At 35.6% G+C, this 8,624-nt stretch overlaps 1 non-coding gene across 1 annotated transcript; it reads right to left on the reverse strand.

The window, feature by feature from the left end:
• Nucleotides 1-7,210: 7,210 nt before the first annotated feature.
• TRNAN-GUU (transfer RNA asparagine (anticodon GUU)) lies at nucleotides 7,211-7,284 on the reverse strand. The gene has a single exon. It is a non-coding gene; the product is annotated as a tRNA-Asn (tRNA).
• Nucleotides 7,285-8,624: the final 1,340 nt, after the last annotated feature.

Raw genomic sequence — 8,624 nt, forward strand, 5'->3', positions numbered from 1 at the left:
CTCCAGAGAAGGAGACTCCACAACCTCTCTGGGCAACCTGTTCCAGTGCTCTGTCACCCTCACAGTAAAGAAGTGCCCGCTCATATTAAGCAGGAGCCTCCTGTGCTTCAGTTTGTGTCCATTGCCTCTCACCTGTTGCCAAACACAGCTGAAAAGAGACTAGCTCTATCCTCTCGACACCCTCCCCTCAGATATTTATATACATCGATGAGGTCTCCCCTCAGTCTTTTCTTTTCTGGACTAAACAGTTCCAGTTCTTTCAGCCTGTTCTTGTACAACATTTGCTCCCGTGCTCTAGTCATCTTTGTAGCCTTCCTGTGAATTCGTTCCAGTAGTTCTATGTCCCTCTTGTAATGGGGAGCCTAGAACTGGACACAATACTCCAGGTGAGGCCTCACCAGGGATGAGTAGAAGAGGAGGATCACCTCCCTTGACCTGCTGGCAACACTCTTCCGAATGCAGCCCAGGATTCCGTTGCCCTTCTTGGCCACAAGGGTACATTGCTGACTCCTCGTAGGCCTGCTGTCCACTAGGACTCCCAGGTTCCTCTCTGCAGAGCTGCATTCCAGCAGGTTACCCCCCAGAAATCACTACCTGTTTCAGCTATATTTACAAAAGAAAATGCTTCTCAGTAAATATATTTCCATTACTAATAAAAGGCTTGTACTGACTTTTCAGTCTCCGGGATGGTGAGAGCTTGGCTGAGCTGGTCTGGGCTGAGCTAGTTTTAGCTTGTTATATCAATTCCCTAGTGGTTAAGTAACATCTGGCTCCCTTTCCATTAGCAATATAGGCATAGTTAGTTGTTTAGGCCACAAATTGCTGAGAGAGAGGCTACAAATTGCTGACATGCATGGAAAATAATATCTGAACCTCTACAGACAGTGACGGGATCAAACTAAGATCCTGTTCACCTCAGAATCAAGGAAGTAACATTCTGCATTGTTAAATGAGGATGGTAAAGGTGAAGTGACTCAAAATGTAATATGATGAAATCAGACTCAAGTGACAAAACAGGTATAAAAGTGAGTAGTCTTTCAGTTAGAGGAAAGGATTCCATTCAAGACTTGAAATAGATCTCTATGATTGCTAGTCTTGTAATTTTTCTTATTATAGGAAATATTCAGACAATATGATGATAAACTTAAAAAAAAAAAAATATTTTTCCAAGTACCCATATAACTTTTTGTTTGTTTGTTTGTTTTTTAATAACTATAAAATGATGGAGTGGAATTCTGAATTGGCATATGGTTCACCTACAAATTTTAAGTAAGTTATACAACTTCAACGACAGTGATATGAAACTTGATCAAGTCAGGCTTGGAAATAAAGGTATATATTTTTCCAAGGTAGAACATGCTTTACTGAACATTTTTCAGTAAAATAAATATAATAAAATAATTCTCTAGTAAATTCTCTAGTAAATTCTCTAGTAAAATAGAGTTAAAAGATTCTTCAGATTTAAAAGAGACTTCAGAGTGTCAGTCTTCAGAGAATTATATAAATTATCTAAAATATGTAGGGGCCACTCTTCATTACAGTTCCAGATTGAAGCATTGCTGGCTTCTTTTTCAGTATCTCAGTGTCTAGTGCAGAGTGCTATGGAAATCTTCCTTTCAGAGTTTTAATTAGCTTACCTGTTTTCTAGATATCATTTGAAGAGTTCTTCTTGTCCAGAAAAGGCAAAAGAAGCTATTTTGAACAAAAGTTTCAATTATCACAGAGCGCTGACAGAAACATGCAAAATAGTGTAGTGAAAAAACCTTTGACTCTCATCTCTGTCTTCTTGAAACGAACAAGAACTCATTACTGGAACTTTCCACATTGTGCTGTAAAAGTGTTGCTCCAATACAATATATTGAGGTTCAATATCACTTTAATCCTGAACAGAGAAAAAGATACATGAAAATTTAATTTCATAAGCTTTTGTTGTACTCAGTGTAACCATGCTATATTGCAATGTTTTTGTGACATACAGTAAAAAAAATGTGTATGTTTTAAAAAGGAGAGTATGTTATTATGATTTTGCTGAAGGGATGGAAATATTTTTCATAGATATGGCCAAAATACCATAGCCAAATGGTGCATGCTTTACTACAGCCAGTGTCATTACCAAATTCTTGTTTAAAAGCCCTGGGAATTTTAAACAAACGTGGTTACAAAACAAAACTGAGCTGAAGTCAGGCATGTCAAAAGATGGGTCAATAAGATGTTAGAATCCAGTTTATGTTTAAATTAGAACTTGGATTCAAGGCCAGATCAAGGATAGAATTTAGATGTGCCAGGGTTTTCGAAACAGCTGTCACAACAGCTTAACCACAGTGTCTAGAATCTTAAAAAGATCTTCTAATGTCCTGAAGCTATCCTGGATTAAAATGTTATTATTGTGGGTATTTGTAGTTTGTTTTTTACCTTTCCAAATACAGAAGCTGAAAAGTCAGCTTTGGATTAATCCCAAATAATAAAACTGTGGAAGAGCTTCAGCTAAAGAAATCAAATAGGAATTTTATTTTGTATGTTTCATTTCAAGTATTGTTTTCAAAATTTTTGTTTCAGCTATGTCTCTTAGTAATTTAACTAAGTAATATTAATCCTTTTATATCTGACCTACAAAATGTTGTTTTTTAATGCATTTTCCTCAGAAAGAGCAACTCCAGAAAACTAATCTCTATTTTATGAGTTTAAAGTCTTGTGCTTGTTCCAAAACTTGTTAAATATGGAATTGATCTTGTATATCTATATATTACTAGGGCTGATCAAAATACGTGAAATACACATTTAAATATACATATGTACTTAAACTACAGCTACATTAGTTTGCTCAATTGAAATGTTGATATAACTAGTCACTGCACTGAAATAAATAAATACATAAATAAAATTAATGAAATCTATGCCACAGAAACTTCAGAAACAAGTTTTTAAGCAGTAAGTTTCTTAGTAGTGTAAGAAGAAATACAGTAATTTTCTGTTCATCTAAGGCTGGTTACCACAGTGCTGTGCAACTTATTCCAGAATCCTTAGTAGGAATTGGTGATTTATCACTCCAAAGTTATCTATTACATAAAGATGGGCACTTCAAGAAGCAGTTCAAAAGTCTTTGCAACTCCAGTCTCTAATAAGAGTCTTTCCTTCTCAGGTATGATATCTGACTGAAATCTCCAAGAAAAATTGCTGACACTATATTGTAGACAAAGATAAGTTATGGTGTTCAATTCAAGAGCAACTGAATGAAATCCCATATCATACAGAAGTTACTAAATATTCTGCTGATCCCTTCTGGGCTGGTAATCAGTGAATGGTGAACATTCTCTAATGTTTGGATTTCTCTCTCCATTACAAAACCACACTCTATAAAGATCCTGAAAAAACATTGGTAACATAATAAATGCCTTCCTATTTTTAAGAAAGCCTTTAGAACTTATATTTTTCCTTAAGAAAAGTAAAGTTTTTAAGTAAAGTAAGCTATAAAAACAACTAAGAATATTTTTATTACTCTTGATCTATTCTTATTACTCTTGATCTAGGCTATTTTAATAGATTTTGAACAATTTTTGTTTGTTTGTTCTTTCTTCCCAATAACATATTTTATCCATTCCCACAAGAAAGTTTCTGTAAGTGTGTAAGACTCTCACCTTTTTAATGCTTCTGGAATTTGAAGTGTGATCTTTACAAAAGGAAAATGAATATTAGAATATGATCAATTATATTGCATTCTTTAGAAGACAAATTTGGACAAACAGCGATTTGACTTGTGTAATAATAAAAAATAGATATAGAATTAAGACATGGTATTCAGATCCCAAAATTCAGTTAGCAAAGGTCACTAACCTGGAAATTATATCTGGGAGCTGTAAAGTTTCAAATGTGTATAAAATTTTCTTATTCTGCGGCAGTTGGTGGGCATTTCCAATACATAGTTCATTGTGATCTTTGTTATTTATACTTTGTTGTATCCAAGTTTCCCAGCAATGTGAGAAGAAGAGAACAAGCTGATTGTAAAAATGCAGTATGTAGATAATTCTGCTATGTACCTACTTAAATGTAATGGCTGTTGATTTCCTATATGAGACTCTGCTTTCTTCATAATACATGTGAGTTAGCATGTCAATTCTGTAGCAATTTAAAGTCCTGAGCCAAAACTACAGACCATCCTGAATAGATTGTTGGCTCAATACATTGTCAAAACTGTACTTAGGGCAAGAAAATTTGGCTGATTGGGACCTTATTTCTACAACCCCAGGAGTCCAAGACAAGCAGAAAGTCATTTTTAACTATAACAGTTCTCTATTAACATATTCAGCAAAGCCAATAAGTCAAATCCTCAGTACCTAAAGAAATAAAAACTGAATGCTACTGTGGTTATTTTATTTATTTACTTATTTATTTTTTTTTCCTTCCTTTATTTATGGAAGAAACTGAGCAGTAAAGACAAATTTCTCGGCTTCCAGCAAAGCATTTTATTCCACTAAATAAATGTTGTGTTTAAACCTGGTAGGCAGCTATGCATCACACAGCCATTTGCACACATAGAGCTCCTCCACCCTGCCACCTGCACTGCCCAAGCAAACAGTGAGATGGGTGAAAGAATCAAAAAAAAAAAAAAGTGAAATATCTTTGAAATTCCTCAAAGGGAAGTCTGAAATCATCCTGCAGAGATCTCCATGAAGGAGTTCCAGACTTTCTACAGAAGATAGGTGATATAAAGGAGTGTAAGTGCAACGTTGCCTTTTCATCTGGAGCTGCTATACAATATATCAGATGAAAAGTCACTGCAGTTCCTCAGAGAGTAAAGTGGCCTAAGATTTCAATGTTGAGAGATTAAATTAGTCATCAAAAGCATAAGACTAGTAAGCATACTAAAAATGACTACAAATAGCCAAGTATAATGTATATAACAGTATGGTTATAAAAGTTGGTACATCGTGCTCGGTAATGCCATTAATTATGATTTCATATATCAATCTTGTTAAAGATATTACAAAGACTGGTAGATTTAGGATGATGCTATTTATAAGACAAGGCTTTTCCAAGATAATCCTTTATGGTGAGACATGGTACATATATATTAAAAAATAATAATGATAATAATAATAATAATAATTAAAAAAACCGCACACACACAAAACATATGTGCTTTAATAGGCACCTTAATTTAAATGTAAACTTTCAAAATTTAAACCTTCAAGAGTATTTTTAACAAAGTTTAATTGTTTAAATGTTTAATATAAAAAATGCTGTACAAGGTGTAAGTAAATGAGTTATCTCTTAGCATTTATTAAAGATCACTGTATCAGATTTTTTTTCCCTCAGATGGGTCTCTAGGATACTGAGACTTACCAAATCATAATGCAGCGTGTGTAATTTATGTACAGATGTGCTTACACATCCACCTGTCTGTCTGTCCCTCTCCACTGAGCTCTTAACCTAAAAGTCTGTTTTCAACCATATTTAGTAGGATGGTAGCAGTTTCAAAGATAATTAGGAAAATAGATTCTCTAGAAGAGAGGAGATATTGGAAGTGCTATCTATAACCACAATTTCTAGAAAGGCTGTATGTTAAGATAAATTCCTACTCGACAACAGAGAATTACAAAACCATAGATTCATAGAATGGTTTGGATCGGAAGGGACCTTAAAGGTCATCTAAATCCAACCTCCCTGCCATGGGCAGGAATACCTTCCACTAGACCAGGTTGCCCAAATCAGTATGGGATGAAGAGGAAGAATAGGAGTAAAAGGAAGAAGAAAGAAGAGGAGGAAGAAGAAGAGGAAGAAGAAGAAGAAGAGGAAGAAGAAGAAGAAGAGGAGGAGGAGGAGGAGGAGGAGGAGGAGGAGGAGGAGGAGGAGGAGGAGGAGGAGGAAGAGGAAGAATAGGAATAGGAAGAGGAAGAGGAAGAGGAAGAGGAAGAGGAAGAGGAAGAGGAAGAGGAAGAGGAAGAGGAAGAGGAAGAGGAGGAGGAAGAGGAAGAGGAGGAGGAAGAGGAAGAGGAAGAGGAAGAGGAAGAGGAAGAGGAAGAGGAAGAGGAAGAGGAAGAGGAAGAGGAAGAGGAAGAGGAAGAGGAAGAGGAAGAGGAAGAGGAAGAGGAAGAGGAAGAGGAAGAGGAAGAGGAAGAGGAAGAGGAAGAAAACCCACCACCACAACCACAACAAGAAGAAAGGTGTCAAAGAGAAAGAAAGAAGAAGGAGTAGGAGAAGGAGATGGAGGAGAGGGGAAAGAGGGAAGAAGGAAGAGTGAAGGAGACAGCAAGCGAAAGAGAGGAAGAGAGGGAAGGAGAGAAAAAGGGAAAGAGATGGAGACCTGAATGTAGTTCGGTAAATGTGATGTTTGCCTTTACCAGTAGAAGGCCATAGGCTTTATATTTGTGTGACACTGCAGGGTGTCAGGGCTTCTCTGAGCTTTTCCTAGCTGTGAGGGGCTACTGCATTCAACACACAGCAATGTGTTAGCCGAGGTTAATGGCTCTGCTGGGCAACTTTCAGTCTTCTGGGATACCATGAGCAGGAGGCAGATGGCAACAGAAAAGATATAAGGATGGCAATAAGCAGACGCATCACTGAGGAAGCAGTGACCCCCATCCCTCAGCAGCATTAATCTCCCATCGAGAGCTCTGGATGCCTTTACTATTTGTGATACCTATCACCTCTCCAACAGAAGAAGCGTCAGCCTTAGGACTCGGGACACTGGAATCATGAGCATAACAACAGAGAAAAGGAGTAGATAAAAGTTTTCTTCTGTAAGAAGTTTAAGAGTATTATTTTGTGACCCTGGTAACCATTTGCTGTACTTTGGTTGCATCAGTAAGATTTTGATAAGGCCCACAATTAATCCGTATATATGTTCAATTTTCGCTCTTAACAAGACCTTGAATGTACCATAAATGTATCAGTCTGGGGAAATGCTTTGATCCGTGCTTCAGATGCATAGGATACTTCTTTTTGTTAATCACTGGGTTCATGGATGCACTTGTTTAAGCAATACAATGAAATAACATAAATTTATATAGATGAATCTGGTATAATATTTATACTTGCCAGATTGCATTCAGTATTTTAGAAACACGGTATGTAACACTCAATATTTCTCGAAACATTGCACATGTCATTTTTTTCTATAAATCAGAAGAAAGAGATTAACTAAGCAGATATCATAGAATAACACAGATTGTTAAGGGACCTCAAAAGAGTACCAACCTTACACAAACACCTACGTCCCTGGGTGGGCTTGAACCACCAACCTTTCGGTTAACAGCCAAATGCGCTAACCCATTGCGCCACAGAGATCCTTATTAAGCCAATTTTAGCAATAATTTTTATTTATCTTAATTGGGTATTATGATAACTACTTAAAGCAGTGATGTGATCTATCTCATCATTCTGAAATTTGTCTGATCCACAATGTGAAAAATAGTTTGCTAGAAAAACACAGTTTAAAATCGAATGCATTGAAAAAGTCATATTTTATGCTTACATATTTGGCTATTTGGCTTTTGTTTTTTTAAAACTTTGACCTTGTACTCTAAATTAATTTTAATTCATTTTTTTTGAAGCACACTTTATTTAGATTTTTATACAGCAGTACAGGTACATGGCAAAGGTACAAATTCCAAAGTAAACCTTTGTACGTGTATGAGTTCAAAAAGGATGAGTTCAAAGAGGATATATAGTCTTCAAGTCACACTAAAGGTGTCTCTTAGTACTCCAGTAGCATGATCAACAGTCACCGAGAATTAAGAAAATGAAGAATAATGAAGATGCAGTCTTTCCCTGTAAGGGGAAACAAGCAACAAACTCGTTATAATGCAATGAAAATGAAAAGTAGATAGTTTCTGGGAGGCAAAATGAATCACAGAATGCTTGGTGTTGCTAGAGTATTTTGTACATAGAAGATACATATAGGTATATTTTCTGTACATTTTATGCTATACAGCTCCAGTTCTCTTATGGACTCCAATTCTCTTTCCAACATTCTCTTGATATTTTGCACTTCAAGTGTATTTTTACAATCAAAATAGTCTTCGTAACTTCTGGGATATTCCCAGCACTGTTCTGTACATACACGTATAGTTCTCCGAATTTTTTTTTTTTTGGTCTTATTTTTTCTGCCACTACAGTAAATATCTCAAATGAATAAAAAGTGCATGTATTCTAAGATGAATATTGCAGATGTGGATGACTTATGTAAATTAAATGTTATAGGCATTGACATCATCCATATTAACCGTTCCTTTGGAGTAGTTTCTTTGTAAAATGTCAATTTAGATTAAGAATAATGTATTTTGTACATGGAGCCTTCTGAAAGTAATGCTACATTGCCAGAACACTTTATTTATAATTAATTATGAAAAAGTTATGTAAATTCATAGCAGCTATTCTATTAATGTTTAAGTTAATCTGCATTCATTTTCTTCAAACTATGTAACACATTCTCAAATTAGGTCACAAAGCTTTTTAAATGCCTACTTTAACTCTTTTGTTGGTATTAACATCCTTAAACCCACTACTGAGCTATCATAAGGACTAGTCAGTATCAGTCATAAGGACTAGTCAGTATCTAAAATTCTTCATTAACCAAGTTACTATAGTTCTACTATACCTATATTGTTGACTGCCAAATGTCAGAC

This window comes from Anser cygnoides, chromosome 1 (assembly GCF_040182565.1).
Source record: "Anser cygnoides isolate HZ-2024a breed goose chromosome 1, Taihu_goose_T2T_genome, whole genome shotgun sequence".
Classification (NCBI taxonomy): domain Eukaryota; kingdom Metazoa; phylum Chordata; class Aves; order Anseriformes; family Anatidae; genus Anser; species Anser cygnoides.